The sequence below is a fragment of the Acomys russatus genome, chromosome 4, assembly GCF_903995435.1.
Source record: "Acomys russatus chromosome 4, mAcoRus1.1, whole genome shotgun sequence".
NCBI lineage: Eukaryota > Metazoa > Chordata > Mammalia > Rodentia > Muridae > Acomys > Acomys russatus.
In genome coordinates this window covers 37,945,999-37,965,496 of record NC_067140.1, presented here as the reverse complement: position 1 = coordinate 37,965,496, position 19,498 = coordinate 37,945,999, and the positions used below count along the sequence as shown (strand labels likewise).

Sequence of the window (19,498 nt, the reverse complement as noted above, 5' to 3'; positions counted from 1 at the left end):
CTTACACAAAACATACAGAACATAACTTAGATTGGAGGAGTGGAGAAAAATCTCCCCCCACATAATAATCAAAACATTAAGTCTACAGAATAAAGAAATAATAGCAAAAGCTGTAAGAAAACTTGCTAGTAAGCTTACAAAAGCAGATATATCAGTACTATGTCTGACATTTCAACAGAGACTGTAAAACCTAGAGACCTGGACAGATGCCTTGCAGCCTCTAAGAGACAACAAATGCGAACCTAGACTACTAGACCAAGGAAAACTCTAAGTCATCATAAATGGAGAAAACAAGGCATTCAAAGACAAAACCAAATTAAAACAATATCTGTCCACAAATCCAGCCCTACAGAAAATACAGAAGAAAAACTCAAAGCCAAGGAGGTTAACTGCATACAAGAAAACACAGGAGATAAATAATTCCAAATAAGCAAAACCAAAATAAGGAAGCTCACACAAGCACTAAGGCCACAAACATCAAAATGACAGGAATTAACAATTATTGGTCATTATATCTCTCAACATCAATGGACTCAATCCTCCAATCAAAAGACATAGACTAACAGAATGGATTAAAAAAACAAAACAAAACAAAACAAAAACCAGGATTCATTATTCTACTGATAACAAGAAACACACCTCAGGAACAAAGATAGACATTACCTCGGAATAAAGGTATAGAAAACAGTTCTTCAAGAGAACAGACCCAAGAAGCCAGGAGGAATAGCCTTTCTAATATCTAATAAAATAGACATTTAACCAAAATTAACCAAAAGACATGGGAAGTACATTTCATACTCACTAAAGGAAAAATCCACCAAGATTATGTCTCAGTACATTTATGCTTCAAATAGAAGAGCATTCATGTTTGTAAAGAAACATTATTAAAGCTTAAATAACACATTGAACCCAATACATTAATAGTAAAATACTTCAACACGCCTCTCTAGCCAATGGACAGGTCATCAAGACAGAAACTAAACATAGAGACAGTAAAACGACTGATGTGATAAATCAAATGCACCTAACAGATATCTACAGAACATTCCATCCAAACACAAAACAATATTCTCAGTATATCAGGGAACCTTCTTCAAAACTGATCCCGTAGCTGATAACAAAGCAATCCTTATCAGATACAGGAAAGTTGGAAGAGACACCCTGTGTTTTATCAGACCCCTATGGATTAAAGCTAGACTCAACAACAACTGATACAACTGAATGCCTATAAACTCATGGAAACTGAACAACTCTCTACTCAGTGATGTCTGAGTTAGGGAGAAAATAAGGAAAGAAATGAAAGACTTCCAAAAATGCAATGAAAATGAAGGCACAACATACCTAAACTTACAGGAGCCAATGAAATCAGTGTTAACAGGAAAATACAGAGCACTAAGTGCCTTTGAAAAGAAATTAAGGAGATCCCATATTAGCAATTTAAAAGAACACTTGACAGCTCTAGAATAAAACAAATAAACAAACAAACAAACACACTCAAGAGTAGTAGATGGCAGGAAATAATCTAACAGGGACTCAAATCAGTAAAATAGAAGTAAAGAGAACAACACAAAGAATCGACAAAACCAAGAGCCAGTTCTTTGGGAAAATCAAGAGGATAGAAAAACCCTTAATCAAACTAACCAAAAGCCATATGGACAGTGTTCAAATTAACAAAATCAGAAATAAAGTAGGAGCATAAAAAGAGACACTGAGGAAATCCAAAAAATCATTAGGTCTTTCTTCAAAATTATGTACTCCAGAAAACTGAATAATCTAAATGAAATGGACAGTTTTCTTGACATATCACACTTAAAACATTAAACTAATATCAGGTAAACAATGTAAATAGTCCTATAACCCTTAAGTAAATAAAAGCAGTCATTAGAATCAATAGAGAGCCAACTCCTATTAATTAATGATACTCTTCTATGCTTGTTGATAGGACCCTACCATAACTGTCCTCTGAAAGTCTTCAGCAGCTGATGGAAACAGATGCAGAGACTCACAGCCAAACAATAGGCTGAGCTAGGGGAATCTTGTGAAACGTGGAAGGTAAGATGGAGGGATCAAGGACATACAATAAGACCTACAGAGTCACCTAACCTAGGCCCATTGGGGCTCTCAGGGTCAACCAACCACCAAAAGCATGCACGAGCTGAGCCTAGAACCCTTACACATATGCAGCTGATGTGCAGCCTAGTCAAGAATGGGGGTAGGTGCTGTTTCCGATTCTGTTGCCTGCCTTTGGGTCTCTTTTAGCTTGGCTGCTTTGTCAAGTCACAATGGGAGGGAATACACTTAGTCCTCATGTGTCTTGAGATGCCAGGGTGTGTTGGTGCCCCTTGGGGGGGGCCTCCCTCTCTTGAGAAGTAAGAGAAGGGGTGGAATGGAGGGAGGAACATGAGATTATGACAGAGAGGAGAGGACAGAGGGGCTGGGATCAGGCTGTCAAGTGATTAAATACATAAATAAATAAAGGGAATAAAGTGTGGGCATTTCTGACAATGGGCCGTTGGGGCTTGAGTCCTGGGACAGCTTCCTCAGTCATGACTGAACGATTCGGGAAGTGGTCAGGAGGAGGTGGAATGACCTGGCTAGTTTGTCCAGACATGAACATCCATGGCCAGCTCAGAAATGGCATGGAGAAACCTGATTGGTCATCCAAAGCCTGCTGTCTCTTCATGAATAAAGGAGTCTGCAGCCTTTTGCCCTAGGTTTGCTTTCACCTGACTCCAGGTGTCTCTATGGTGACTCCATGACACTCACTCCCTCAAACTGAACTCCTTGCCCTCAGCCATGGCCTGGAGCAGCAAAAATATAAATTTTACAGGAAGAAAATAAATAAATATGTATATGTAGCATTTGATTATAACAAGAAAAACTACAGTATCTCCATTAACTTTTTGTTTCAGACAACTTACCATAAAGAAATCCAGCTACTGTTGCAGTGCAGTTCTGAAGTGTTTACATATGTATGTGGTACATATTTTGTGTTTTTTGTGTATGTGTGTGTATGTATTTGTGTGTGTGTGTGTGTGTGTGTGTGTGTGTGTATGTATGTGTGTGTGTGTGTGCGCGCGTGCCCATTTGTGATTTATTTTAAACACAAATAGAGTTCTTTCATATTCTGGAATATAGAACATTTTCTTGAACAGTGTAACCATGAAGATCCAGGCAAATAATTTGAAAATTGATGAATCAATACTATAATAGCTATGGAATAGTAGTTTTACTTCTCCCCATTTATTCTATTTTAAGCTGGCTGGCGTTAATCTTGAACATTTTCTTTAAAGTGGCAGAATGTCAATTGAATTAGTTCAAGTTCCAAAGAGAATGAACTGAGAACTTTATCTAGAAAGTAAAGGAATGGCTTTACCTCAAGGAAATCTAATTTTCTGTGCTCAAACAATGCTACTGGGACATTTTCTGCCTTTCAGTTTGCTTTTTCCTGTGATGGCTTCTTTCCTTCATGCTCCTGTCTCCATGCCACATCTGCATAGTTAGTCTTCCATAACTGTGGCATCTAAAACTGGGGCCCCATTCAATAACAACAAAAAATACCACCATACTGATCACATACAGGCACAGGTACCTTTGTCATTATTGTTCGAATCACATAGCACAGCAGGCATTTGCAGACAGTTTATGTGATGCTAAGCATGTGTTGTATCAGTATCTATCTTCTAGAAACAACTGAATGCACACAGGTGATATGCACAAGACAATTCAGTTTAATAAAAGAGACTCGAACAACTTAGGATTTTGGTAACCTGCAGTAAATATGCAACAATGTAAAACTATTCAAAGAGTTCTTACATTGTGCTTGTCTTAGGTCATAATGACTTTTAAAAATATGCATGCATTAGCATAGACTTGACTTTCTTCTAAATAATGAATTCATGTATTTCACATGTATATACATACAAATATGTATATAATACCATAAGAGTAAAAACACCATCAAAATTCAATTTCTTTCTTTTAAAAATGGTATTTTGATATATTTACTTAGATTTATGTATATGGGTGTTTTTTCTATATTTATATATGTGTAACACATACATGCAGTGCCCATAGAGGCCATCAAGTCCCTTGGGACTGGAGTTATAGAAGGTTGAAAGCAACCATGTGGTTTCTGGGAATTGAACTTAAGTCTTCCTGAAGAGCAGCTAGTGCATTTAACCACTGACCCATTTCTCCAGCGCCCATAAGTCAGTTTCTACTAAGGTGTGTCAAAATAAGGCAATTGCTTCTGTTATATATAGTTACTGAGTGTCAAATTATAAATGGAAGGACTTGTATGAAAAAAATTTCAAAACTCTGAAGAAAGAGATTGAAGATGACCTGAGAAGATGGCATGATCTTCCTTGCTCATGGATCGGGAGAATTAACATAGTAAAAATGGCCATCCTACCAAAAGCAATCTACAGATTCAATGCAATCCCTATCAAAATAACTACACAATTTTTTAAAGACATTGAAAGTTCAATTCTGAACTTCATATGGAAAAACAAAAAACCCAGAATAGCTAAAACAATCTTGTACAATAAAAGGTGCTCCGGAGGAATCTCCATACCTGATCTCAAACTGTACTATAAAGCAATAGTAATTAAAACAGCATGGGTACTGGCACAGCAACAGGCTGGTTGATCAGTGGAATCGAATCGAAGACCCAGATATGAATCCACACACATATGGTCACTTGATTTTTGACAAAGAAGCCCAAATCCATTCAATGGAAAAAGGATAGGCATCTTCAACAAATGTGCTGGTGTAAACTGGAGGTCTATGTGTAAAAAAATGAAACTGGACCCATATTTGTCACCTTGCACTAAACTCAAATCCAAGTGGATTAAAGACCTCAACATAAAACCAGAGACACTAAGCCACTTAGAAGAAAAAGTGGGAAAGAGCCTGGAACATATTGCACAGGAGGACAACTTCCTGAACAGAACACCAACGGCCCAGGCCTTAATGTCAACCATTAATAAATGGGACCTCATGAGGCTGAGAAGCTTCTGTAAGGCAGGAGACACTGTCAAGAGAACAAAGCGACAGCCTACAGACTGGGAAAAAATCTTCACCAAACCCGACATCTGACAAAGGTTCTAATATCCAAAATATATAAAGACTCAAGAAATTAACAACCTCCCAAACCGATAACCCATTTGAGAAATGGGGCTTGGAACTAAACAGAGAATTCTCAACAGAGGAGTATCAAATGGCTTGAGACACTTAAAGAAATGCTCAACCTCCTTAGTCATCAGGGAAATGCAAATCAAAACAACTCTGAGATTCCATCTTACACCCATCAGAATGGCTAAGATCAAAAATTCAAGCGACACCACATGCTGGCGAGGATGTGGGGAGAGAGGAACACTCCTTCATTGCTGGTGGGAATGCAAACTAGTACAGCCACTTTGGAAATCTATCTGGTGCTATCTCAGAAAAATGGGAATAGGGCTTCCTCAAGACCCAGCTATTCCACTCCTTGGAATATACCCAGAAGATGCTCCAGCACACAACAAGAAACTTTGCTCAACCATGTTCATAGCAGCCTTATTCATAATAGCCAGAACATGGAAACAGCCTAAGTGTCCCTCAGTAGAAGAGTGGATAAAGAAACTGTGGTACATATACACTATGGAATACTACTCAGCTATTAAAAACAAGGAATTCCCGAAATTTGTGGATAAATGGATTGAGCTAGAAATGATAATAATGAGTGAGTTAACCCAGAAGCAGAAAGAATCAAATGGTATATACTCACTTATATCTGCATACTAGCCCAAGGGGCATGTCCCACAAAAGCCTTCACTTACCAGGAAACTGGGACAGAGGGGAAGGCATCCTATTGGGACTCTAAATGAGAGACGCATGGGAGAACAGCAAAATAAAAGGATCCAGAGGGTCCTAGAAATCTACAAGTAGAACAATATGATAGGCAGATTTGGGCCCAGGGGTCCCGCTCAAACTAAGGCACCAGCCAAGGACAGTACAGGAGGTAAACTTTAAACCTCTTCCCAGATCTAGCCAATGGTCAGAATATTCTCCACAGTTGAGTGGAGAGTGTGATACAACTTTCTCATGTACTATGGTGCCTCACATTTGATCATGTACCCTGGAGGGGGAGACCTGGTGGCACTCAGAGGAAGGACAGCAAGTAGCCAAGAAGAGACTTGATACCCTATGAGAATATATAGGGGGACGTAATCCCCCTCAGGAACAGTCATAGGGGAGGGGAATAATGGGAAAATGGCGGGGGGGAGGAATGGGAGGATACAAGGGATGGGATAAACATTGAGATGTAACAAGAATAAATTAATAAAAAAAAAAAAAGAAAAAAAAATGGAAATACATACTATGTGGCAATATAACTAAGATTCAGTACTCATGACAATGGAAGAGTGGGAGGGTGAGCCAATTAAAACATGTGCACAGTCCCATTCATAAACCAGAAGCTACAATTACTTGTAAATCAAAATAAAAGGTTTCTCAAGGGGAGTCTCACTAGGGGTAAAAACACTCTTAATTTTGTCTTTTTTTCCAGAGTTGAAGACAGAACCCAGGGTCTTGCTCTTGCTAAGCAAGTGCTCTGCAACTGAGCCAACACACCTTTAATCTCAGCACTTGGGAGGCAGAGACATACCGATTTCTGTGAGTTTGAGGCCAGCCTTTCTACCAAGAGAGTCTAGGACAGCCAAGGCTACACAGAGAAATCCTGTCTTGAAAAACAAACTAACAAACAAAACAAAACAAAAAAACCCCAAACAGCAACAACAACAACAAAAAACCAAAAAACCAACAAAACAAAAAACAAAAAACAACCCCAAAACCCAAACTTTTAAAGTAGGCCCTATTTCTAGAATTCTGAATGTAAATCAATATATATATATCATATCTCATCATTATCAACTTAAAATATCTCGAACTAAAAACATCATAACCCTTAAATAAGGCTGTCAAATATAAATAGCCAAAACACTAAGAGTATAACATTTATATAATTCCTGATTGTGCCATGGTTCTTCTTGCTATAGGTAGTATAATTAATATATATATATATGTATATATATATTATATACACACACACATATATGTGTGTAATAATATAAATGTATATTAAAAATAAAAATGTTTACTTTAAAAAAATGTAGGCCCCATGCCCACCAGTAGATGGCCCTGAGTAAACAAATGCAACAGCATACTTGGAGGTTCTTTCTTACATAATGTTGTTTTGTGGCAAGACCTATTTGTGTTTTGTGAACTTTTTATTTTACCATTTTCCTTCAATCTGTTTGTTTCTTCCCCTTCCAATCTGATAGTTTTTATTTCATTATTAACCCTTAGATGCTTGTCTGTTTTCTAAACAGAAACAGAAATGGGATGGATCTGGAGGGGAAGGGGGATGGGGAGGAGTTGGGAGGAGGCGTGGGAGGGCAAACTCTAATGAGAAAACATTCTATTACAAATTTTTTTCAAAAGATAAAGTAATAAGTAAAATAAAAATTTGTTTAAACAGTTAAAAGTGACTGAATGTTCCCAAACTTATGTCTGACCATTTACCCCTGTCTCTCTTTGCCAGAAGCTTACTGGAGGCACCAACTGAAGATGAGATTTTCTGAGTCCAGTTTGTTTCCTTACTTGTACATTGTCCTTTAAACAGGAAAATACTCTAAACCTTTGTTTTCTTGTTCTATATTGAGGTATTTGGTTAGCAGTGTTAATTCAAAAAATATTGAGCAGTTATGTTTCATTTCATTACATTATCCAATAATAATTGACAAGTGCTCTAAGACACAATCTGATAAGATTTGGAGTGTACACCCACCCATGTAATCATCATCAGCTAATAAACACCTCATCAGCTCCGAAGGCTCTTCATAGCACTTTTCAACTCTTTTCTCTCGCCACTTTCTTTTTTCAAATACTGATCTGTCTCTAGCACTGTAGGTCACTTTGTATTCTCAGGTTATCTAAGTGAAAATTTGTAATGTAGACACAAACTTTCTAATTTTTCCCTCACACACAATATTATTAGTGATTTCTCAATGTGGCTAATGTACTATTACATTATTTACTTTTATTCTGGTGACATATAGTTCAAGAATAATTGCACACTGCTGTAGCATATAATTTTGTTATTTTTATTTTGTTTGTAAGACAGCAGCAGCCACCACAATTCTCTAGATCAAAGTATTTCAATATCTCTACAAAGAAATGCTATACCCACCAGCAGTCATTCGTATTTTCTTTTCAAAGTCTCTGTGAAATATTAATGTTTTTTCTATCTGTATACACTTCTAAATCTGAACTTTTGATATAGGTGTATGCAATATAGGGCTCTTTATGTGTGGTTTTCATTTACTGTTTCCAAGGTTCATCAATGCTGTATTCAGTGCCTTTGTTTATGGGTGAACAATATTGCTTTACATCTTTTTATGTAGCTATCAGTCGGTGGGAGCTATGGTTGTTTTACCTGCAGGCCATTATGAAGAATGCTTTTATGAACATTTCTGTACGAGTTTTTATGTACGTATTGAAGATTGAGTTTGCCTCGTCTTATGAGAACTCTATTTCTGAGTTTTTGATAAAGTGCCAAACTAGTTGTAGTTCAAATGTTTACTCCACTTCACATTCCTTCCAGTAAGATAGAAAATTCCAGTTCTTCACATTCTTTCCAAAACTTGTCATTATGTTCTGTTTTTTATTATACCTATTCTAATAATGTGTAATGACATTTCCATTTTTACTTGCTTCATTTTGAGTACATATATATATATATACACACACACACACATATATATACATGTATGTATATATATATATATATATATATATATATATATATATACTTTTTTGTAAATCTAAAATAGTTTTCTTTTGTATTTTAGAGATGTGATTCTTATTAGAGAGTCACTTGAAATATTCACTTCAGAGATGTAGCGGTCATCTTGAAAGTATTTTCCCATGTTGTAGACCATCTTTTCTCTCTTCTTTGTACTGTACTGTGACATAATCTATGGAAAATATTTGTCTAATTTACATATTATTTTTAGCTAGTGATTCGTTCTGTTTCCTTGTAAGAGTTTTCAAATGATGTTCCAAGCAATGAACCTGGGACACCACGTATTTTATTTTTTTATTTTATTATTTTTTTAATTAATTTATTCTTGTTACATCTCAATGTTTATCCCATCCCTTGTATCCTCCCATTCCTCCCCTCCCCCATTTTCCCATTATTCCCCTCCCCTATGACTGTTCCTGAGGGGGATTACCTCCCCCTATATATTCTCATAGGGTATCAAGTCTCTTATTGGCTACCTGCTGTCCTTCCTCTGAGTGCCACCAGGTCTCCCCCTCCAGAGGACAAGGTCAAATGTGAGGCACCATAGTACATGAGAAAGTCATATCACACTCTCCACTCAACTGTGGAGAATATTCTGACCATTGGCTAGATCTGGGAAGGGGTTTAAAGTTTACCTCCTGTATTGTCCTTGGCTGGTGCCTTAGTTTGAGCGGGACCCCTGGGCCCAAATCTGCCTATCATATTGTTCTACTTGTAGATTTCTAGGACCCTCTGTATCCTTTTATTTTGCTATTCTCCCATGCGTCTCTCATTTAGAGTCTCAATAGGATGCCTTCCCCTCTGTCCCAGTTTCCTGGTAAGTGAAGGCTTTCGTGGGACATGCCCCTTGGGCTAGTATGCAGATATATGTGAGTATATGCCATTTGATTCTTTCTGCTTCTGGGTTAACTCACTCATTATGATCATTTCTAGCTCAATCCATTTATCCACAAATTTCGGGAATTCCTTGTTTTTAATAGCTGAGTAGTATTCCATAGTGTATATGTACCACAGTTTCTTTATCCATTCTTCTACTGATGGACAGACACTTAGGCTGTTTCCATGTTCTGGCTATTATGAATAAGGCTGCTATGAACATGGTTGAGCAAAGTTTCTTGTTGTGTGCTGGAGCATCTTCTGGGTATATTGCAAGGAGTGGAATAGCTGGGTCTTGAGGAAGCCCTATTCCCATTTTTCTGAGATAGCACCAGATAGATTTCCAAAGTGGCTGTACTAGTTTGCATTCCCACCAGCAATGAAGGAGTGTTCCTCTCTCCCCACATCCTTGCCAGCGTGTGGTGTCGCTTGAGTATTTTAAGTCAGTTTCTTTTTTTTTTTATATTCAGGACTTATATGCATTGGAGTCTGGAAAGTAGAGGTTGTTCTTAATCTCCTTGTGGGTATATTTCCACTTGCCTGAGGACTGTTTATTCAAATGACAATTCTTTCTGCATTGAACTGCTTTGCCATGCTTGTCAAAGTCATTAGAAGCTGAACTGTGCCCATTTTGATATGTTAAATTCTAATTGCCAGGATCTAAGGATGAAAATATATTTGGAGATGGAGCTTTTAAATATATGACTAAAGAGAAAAAATTAGTCTGTTAGGACGAGTCTTAGTCTATTCTGATGCCTTTCTAGGAAGAAGCATACAAAAAAAAAATCAAGAATTCACCCAAATATGAAGGAAAAACATCATGTTTGGACGTAGTGAAACTGACTACAATTGAGCCACAGAGAATCCTGTTCTTTAAGCTAAAAGAAAAATCAATTGACAATATGTGGTTAGATTTGTTTTACGGCTCTGTATTGTATCCAGCTGATATGTTTTCCTGTGTTGCGTGAGTAGTATAGTTTTGACAACTACATGTCTGTAGCAAATGATGAGGTTAAGAAGAAACTTTTCCTTTGAGTTTTTCTTGTTTGCTCTTTTTTTTCCTTATTCCAATTTGTTTTTGTTTTATATTGTATCATCATCATCATCATCATTATTATTATTTTTGTTATTGTTTTATTATTATTATCATTATTATTATTCAGATATCTGTTTGTTTTCTAAGAAGAGATGGAAAAGTGTGAATCTGGATGGGAAAGCAGGCAGAGAGGAGCTGAGAGGAGTAAGGAAGAAACAACTGTAATGAGAATATGTTGTTCTATTTTCAATAGAAGAAAAAAATCAATTCATTGCATCAAAACATTGTATCTATTATTCATTTCATCTGCTGAGTGTTTTCCCTCTTTGTACTTCCCTTTCCTCTCTTTATACCTTTCCCAGTACATTCTGTGTTTAAGGCAGGTAGAATGTAAAGGAGTTTTTCTTAATATTGTTAGTGCAAAAGAGAGGGCTATCTTAACAAAAGAGGCAATGTAAACACTTTTAGAATTCCCTTTGCCAATGAAAGAGTCTTGTAATTTCATATGTAAATAAGGGTCAAGAATAGTAAAAGAAAAAGGAATGGGGCACATAAACTGAAATAAAACCGATTAAATTGTTTGAGAACGGTTGTTTTAAAATTATATTTAAAGCTATGATTTATTTGTATTTATATTGCAAAACCCAAAACTTAAAATATAGCACAAGCTAAAAATTATGGAATGTTTAAATATTTAATTATACCAAGAAGTAGAATATATTCAAACAAACAGAACACAACGTTGCATTATACTATTTAAAGAATGGCCTATTATATTCAACAACAGACTTTGTTTTTCTGAACTTGACTTACAGAACATATAAAATCTAGTAAGGCACAGTGGTACACCATTGGAATCTTGTGCTGGAAAACACTGAGGCTATAGAGTCTCAAGTTTGAGGCCAGCTGGAAGTACATAGGGAGTCACTGTCAAAAAACAAAGGAAAATCAGAAAATCAAAACAAAATCATACAAATTAAGAATGTTAGATTTTTAGCATCAGGCTAAAAACCCAAATGATCTAAACAACTTAATTTATAAAGAGTCTTTAAGTATTTTATGACTTGAAAAGGTATGGACACAGTAATACACCAAAAATTCCACCAGCAAGTGAAGACTGAGAAAGAGCTGAACACCCTGAGCTACACAACAAGTGTGAGACCAACGTAGGATAAGAACTTTTCTCAAAAAATATACGTAATAGGGAGATCCAAGATGGCAGCACACAGTGGGCATGCTCTTTGAGGATAATGAGATAGGACACGAGAGATCAGATGTATGGCCTGGTTGTGGACTCCTGGGCACTGAAAACTGTGTTTCCCAGTGGAAGGGAGGCATCCTGGGAGTTGGGAAGCATGGTCTCAGAAACCCCTGTGGTTGGCTCCCGAGTCCAAGGGACTCAGGGCAGCCTTCCACCTACTCAAACATGGACCAGACTCTTCCCAGTTCCCAGGGTACAGGGCAGCCTCCGTAAGTCAGGTACATGACCCCCAGCCTCCAACTCATGAAGCCTGTCTCCCTATGAAGAAGACTTCCCAGACATAGGTCCTTAATGGCTCTGATTACAAGATGGCAACCCCCCGCGCATGGAATCTGAGTCCCTACCGGAAGAGGAGGAACTGTGAGTGAGCAAGTGGCTGCTCTATTGCTAACTCCAAAGTGCCAGGGTCTGTGGGTGTTTCCTCAGAGAGAGGAGGATATCACATGGTTCCAGCCTCAGACCTTCCTGCTGACCCTGTCACCTTGGGGGTGTTTCCAGATTCCAGCCTATGATTCACAGCTCTACCAGCTGTCCTGAGCAGACCTGCCAGACCTTGGGTACACACAAGGGCCCTCCATGCCCCATGCTCCAGCTCCTAGACTCCTGCAATTTCCCAGGTCTCATTCCTACCTGCAGTCCAAAAGATCAGCACCAATAAAGTAGCAGCAGGTGGAAATCATCCCCCAAATTCTGGCCTGCCAGAGTCCACCAGCACCAGTGAGGTCTACCCAGGGCACTCCCCACTCCATATCCTAGATCCTGGACTTGCACTATTTTCTGGTGCCCATCTCCATTTGCAACCCAGGAGACCAGTAGCCATCACCACAAAGCAGCAGAGAAAGATACCCATGAGTTACGTTCAGAGACAAGCAGCCATTAAGGACTACCAGGTTCCACCTTCACCTGAAATCTTAGAGAGCAGCAGCCATCAGATGTTACCAGTTTTCCCTGTATTCCAAGAACTCTAGTGCCACTCAGGAAAACAAGAGGAGAGCTGCCGTCTTGGACTACCGGATCTACCTACAACCCCACAGAGTACTATCATCAGGGACCACTATGCCTGCAAACACCAGAGACAACCAGATGGCTAGAGGTCAGTGTAAGAAAAGAAGCAAGAAAACCCAGGGCCATATGACATATACCCAAAAAATTCTCTACCATACAAGGGGATTTGCTCAACTATGTTCATAGCAGCTTTATCTCTAATAGCCAATGTCTGGAAACAACCTAGATGTCCCTCAACCGAAGAATGGATAAAGAAATGGTGTTACATTTACACAGTAGAATACTACTTGGCTATTAAAAACAAGGAAATCTTGAAATTTGTAGTCAAGTTGGTGAAACTAGAAAAGATCATCCTGAGTGAGGTAATCCAGATGCAGAAAGACACACATGGTATGCACTCACATATAAGTGGTTCTAGCCATTTAGTACAGGATAAACATACTACAATGCACAGACCCAAAAAAGATAATAAGGAGAATGAGTGAGGATGCTAAATCTCACTCTGAAGGTGAAATAGAATAGACAGCAGTAGTGGTTGAAGAGAGGGAACAAGACAGGAGAGGGAGAGCAGAGAGATATGATGGTGAGGATCAGACATGGAGAGAGTAAGTGGGGGGTGGAACAGAAGGCCTGAAGAGAAAAGAGAAAGTGTGGGTGGGAGCATCTCTACGACAAATTGGAGACCTAAGTCAGTTGGAGACTTCTCAGAGGATATGTGGGGGACTCTAGCAGAGACTCCTAGTAGCAGTCTTCATGGACACTGAAGAGGACAACCTCTAACTAGACAGGACTCTTAGTGGAGGGAACAGAACACCAACCCAGCCACGAAAACTTTTACCCCATACTTACCCTGCTTACAAGATGTGCAGGGGTAAAGATGAGCAGATATTGAGGGAATGACTAACCAGTGCCTGGCCCAACCCAAGGCTCACTCCATGGAAGAGAGCCAACCCCTGACACTATTAAAAATACTCTACTATGCTTGCCTAACAGAGCTGTCCTCTGAGAGGCTCCACCCAGCAGCAGTTTGAAACAGATGCTGAAACTCACAGGCAAACTATGGGTGAGTGCTTTGGGAAAGTGGTGGTGTTGGGGAGGGAATGGAGAAAAAAATCTTGAGGTGACAGGTGCTCCATGAGAAGGCCAATAGAGGCCCTAACAAGGGCCCAGAGGGCCTTCCTGAGACTGAAGCACCAACCAAGGACTACGCATGGACTCTGCTTAGGCCCCCTACACAGATGTAGCCGTTTGGAAGCTCAGGCTTCATATGGGTCTGCTATTAAGAGGAATGGGGGATGTCTTTGACATGGACTCTGTTGCCAGCTTTTTGATCACTTCCTCCAGGTGGGACTGCATTGTCAGGTCACTGAGGAAGAAGACAAGCTCAGTCCTGATGCTACTTTATGTGCTATAGTGGTTGGAAAAAGGAGCTCCCCTTATCTGAGGAATAGGGGAGGGGAGATGAGGAAGAGAAAGTGAGGTTGGGACTCGGAAGAGAGGAGAGATAGAGGGCTACAATCAGGATGTAAAGTTAATAAATATTTTCTTGTATTTCCATTGTATTTGAGTTCTCTGGGTTGTTTTCTTTGGGATAGCTGGAAACTGGAGATGCCATGTTGTTTTGGGTTGTTTTTTTTTTTTTTTTTTTTTTTTTTTTTTTTTTTTTGCGTATGCTTTTATGCTGTCCTTTAGACATCTTGCCATCTTTGTTTTTGTTGGGTAGCTTCCAGAGTTGGATGGAGGGAGTCTGATGATAGATTCACTTGTTTTCTCACGATTTCCCTAGGCTGGAAGCTAACTGAAGAGAAAAAAAAACCACATGATCATCTCTTTAGATGCAGAGAAAGCATTTGATAAAATCCAACACCCATTCATGTTTCAAGTTTTAGAGAGATCGGGGATACAAGACACTTTCCTCAACATAATAAAGGCTATATACAGCAAGCCAATAGCCAAAATCAAAGTAAATGGTGAGATACTCAAGAAATTCCTCTAAAATTGGGAACAAGGCAAGGCTGCCCACTCTCTCCATATCTCTTCAATATAGTACTCGAAGTTCTAGCCAGAGCAATAAGACAACAAAAGGAGATCAAGGGTATCCAAATGGGAAAGGAGGAGGTCAAATTATCCCTATTTGCAGATGATATGATAGTGTACATAAGTGACCCTCAAAATTCCACCAGAGAACTCCTACAGCTGATAAACAACTTCAGCAAATTAGCTGGATACAAAATTAACTCAAAAAAGTCAGTAGCTTGTCATTTGTGTATAGGAATGCATTTTGGTTTTGGGGGTAAATATCAAAGAGTTAAATTTATTTTCAAATGTGCAGATTCCTAAATATTATATATCTATTCTCAGAACATAGATATGAATACTAAAATTGTGTCAAAATGGTTGGTAGAATATATAGTGGTTGAAGAAAAAATTGGAAAAGCAATTAATCAAATGGGTGGCTTTCAGTGAATTAAAAGGCATTTTACTTTACTTGAATAAAACATCCATGGTGAAATTGAGTAAAGGTGAATTGTAAGAATGTTTCCAGTCTCATTACATTTACAATTTTATGTTATTATAAAATCCATCTTTTGATGTCTAACAGTAATATCTTGAAAAACCATTGAGTATTTCAACCTCATAGTTCCTCAGCGTTCCCAAGTATCATAGTGTATATATTGTATTCTTTATCTGATGGGCAAACACAGAGATGCTTTGGCTCCTAGAATTTATCAGTATTTCAGAAATAATGAATTCTATTGCATTTCCTTTTCTTATAAATTAAACTACAATGTGGATTTGGAAACGCTATTGTTTATGGCCATGTTTTGTTTGGGAAAATGATGTAGGGGACAGCTAGAAGGAGGAACATCTGAGTTTTTATGCATTTTCTTTCCAATTCTTTTGACTTTGAGTTTTGAAGTAAAGCAAGATAATTAACTTTGTGGGAGTTAGTGAAGACTGGCCAGAAGATTCACAGGTGTGGCACACATCTGAGTCAACCTGTTCCAGAGGTTAGATGCCAGCACAAATGCTTGGCTGTGTATGGAAGCTATTGGTCTGCCAAAATCAATGCTAAGGCATGAGGGAAGTAAGGAGTAGCAATTCAGAACTAAGCACTTCTGAGCACTGTGAAAGGAGGAACCAAGGAGGACAAATCTAAAACTGGAGCTAAGTGTTAGAGCAAATGTGACTTAAAAACACAGAAAACAGATTTCTTAACTGCTTTAGTTTTTAGAAACCACTATTGTTAGGCCCATTTAATTTGCTACTTATTTAAACAATATTGTAGCACCTCATGGTAACACAGTATTTTATGACCATTGACTAATATTACAGTGGGGAATAATGTCAGAGGTAGGTTGTCTTATATTTGAACATTCCTGCAACTAGGAACTTGACCAAATATCAGTGTACAAGTATGAAAACATGACTTCACAGAACTCATGTTGCTGATAAAAAAAATTGGTTCCTATGGATTTTCTAAAAAAAAACTACAGGAATAAATACATTACAACCAGCCATATGTTCTGCTATATGAGGTCAATACTATACAGTATACAATGTTAAAGTCAGCAAAGAAGGAATTGATAAGCAAAACTTTTCAAAGAAGAATCTCTGTGGTTTAGGGCAGAATTTCATGAGCTATGTAGGGAGACAGCATAGGCACACTCACTAAGGTAACTATTCAGAAATAGTTCACTTATAGGTTAACCTTTGCTGCTCTTATAAAATCTTGATTAATTTTGTAATAATGTATCTGTATGGCCTGAAAAGACTCAACTTCTAAAGGCTCTATTAAGTAGCTGTATTTTAGCCAGTCTATAATATTATGGTACTTAGTATATAAACATATACTACATAAGTCTGGCAGTTTACATCATTGTATTATATTATAACTTATTGAGATAATAACTCAGTCTCTATTTTGTTAAGTTTCAATATTGAAGATCTAATGTTCCCTTCTGGACTCTGCATTTACAAACTTACACAAAGACTCATATACAGGCATGTAATCAAAAATTCAAAAGAACTAAAAAACAACTTAAAAGAAAAAATATAAAGCAGAACAAATTCTTATGTTTTACATTTCACAGAATAAAATTTCTGATTAAAATATAACAGAGATGTGGAACATTTAAATTAGAAAAGAATTATGCAACACAAAATAACTATGAAATCACATTATATTAAATTTGCTAATAAAAGAGTTATTGGATTATTGTTATATATTTAATTCACAATAATACGCATGGTGTTCGATCGGTAGTGGGAGCGGAGAGCGGACCCTGAAAGCCCTAAGAGACCTACCACCGCTCTTAGCCATCTCATCATCACACCGCAGGAAGAGCAGCTCCAATGCCAGCCCCACTCTCGACCACCGCAGCCATGAGCAGGGAGACCAAGACCTAGCAGTTGCCTGGTCGCTAGCCCCAGCACTGGACACGCAGCCAATGTGAGGCCGCCCTGGCCATCACTACCGAAACAGCTGCCTGTGGCAGCCTCACACTGGCTGTGCTCACCAGTGAAGACTAGAAGGTCATAGCAAGGAAGGTTTTGGGGACAGTAAAATGGTTCAGTGTAAGGAACGGACATGGTTACTCAATAGGTATGACACCAAGAAAAACGTATTTGTACACCAGACTGCCATAAAGGAGAATAACCTCAGAAAGTACCTTCACAGTGCAGGACATGAAGAGACTGTGGATTTTGATACTGTTGAAGGAGAAAAGAGTGCGGAGGCAGCAAATGTTACAGGCCCTGGTGAAGTTCCAGTCAAGGAAGTAAATAGGCAACACGCCATCGCCAATATAGAGGTTATCAACGTCATAAGGGTCCTCCACGCAGTTATCACCAAAAATACCAGAACAGTGAGAGTGGGGAAAGAAAGGGACCGGAAAGCGCTCCTGAAAGCCAGGCCCAGTAACTACAACTCAGTAACTGTGAACCAGTAACGGTGAACCAGTAACCAGTAACTGCGAACGTTTCTACCTTCCTACATGAGAGACCCTATGGGCACTGACCACAGTATTCTAACTCTCCTGTGCAAGAAGTGATAGAGGGTGCTGACAACCAGGGTGCAGAAAAGCAAGGTAGACCAGTGAGACAGAATTTGTATTAGGGTTACAGACCATGCCAAAGGCAGCCTAGAGAGTACTGCAATGAAAAGGACAAGGAAAATCAAGGAGAAAAAATGTATATGACATTCCAGCAGTAAGAAATGAACAAAGATTGGAGCTGAACACCTTAAGTGCTTGCTTTTTTCCCATTGACCAGATACACTAGAACTATCTGCATTATTTATGAAGCATTTTATATTATTATTATATATATAATATAATAATAACTATTATTATTATTATTATTATTATTATTATTATTTTATTATTATTATTATTACCTAACGGTGTCTCTTTTGTTAATGACAAATGGGGGTGTTTTTTTGTTTGTTTCGTTTTTTAATACAGGATTTCTCTGTGTAGCCTTGGTTGTTCTTGACTTGCTTTGTACACCAGGTTGGCCTCGAACTCACACTTATCCACCTCCCCCTGCCTCCTGGAGTGCTGGAATTAAAGGCATTTGCCACCATGCCAGGAGACAATTGTGTTTTTCTCACTAGACCTTTGTTTTTTAAATTGTTTCATATCTGGTTAGTTGAGATTTTTAAGAACTTCATTTTTAATTTGTAACAAAAGTTTAGAACTTGATTTTTTTTTTAAGTCAACAAACTGCAAGCACCTGTTAATAAAGGTATTAAATTAAAAATAAATTTTTCTTGGCTACATTCTTAAATTCAAAGTCCCTTTATTTACAACACCACCAATATTTCTGCCCTATTTTATTCTCCTTAGCATGTAATAGTACTCAACAAATTCTAAATAATTTCTTATACATCTTTCTCATTGCCTGGCTCTCTGTAAGGATGAAATTTACTGAAAATAGATTGATCAGTTTTGTTTGTAGCTGCATTTCATCCCCTGAAGAAGCAACTTGGCAAATTGTTGACACTGACCATAAAAAATTATAAGAAACCAGCGCCCAAAATAGTACTAAGTATTTTGCTACAGAAGGTACTGAATGCTTCTAACTAAATAAAAATAATTATTACAGAAATACTGACCAAGAAACCAGTTCTGCTGCATCAGAAACTGAGTAATTCCCAGTGCCTACAGAAGGTCTTCTCTTTATTTTTCTTCATTTATGTGGTCTCTCTCTCTCTCTCTCTCTCTCTCTCTCTCTCTCTCTCTCTCTCTCTGTGTGTGTGTGTGTGTGTGTGTGTGTGTGTGTGTGTGTGTGTGTGTGTGCACATGTTCAAACCTGCTGACATGATTTGCTATGCTGGATATGTCTTCCTTTATGTAATAAGAAATTCAGAAAACAAATACTTTGTTAAGAACTTTGTTTGGGAGGGATGTTTCTTCCTGCACAGTATTCTATATAATCCTTAGAATGTGCTGTACATATCTCACTGGCT

General features: G+C 38.1%; 1 pseudogene; it reads left to right on the top strand.

Annotated features, from left to right (window-relative positions):
* The first annotated feature begins 11,994 nt into the window (after nt 1–11,994).
* Nucleotides 11,995–18,241, top strand: LOC127188402 (B box-binding protein-like; annotated as a pseudogene).
* The last annotated feature ends 1,257 nt before the right edge of the window (nt 18,242–19,498 follow it).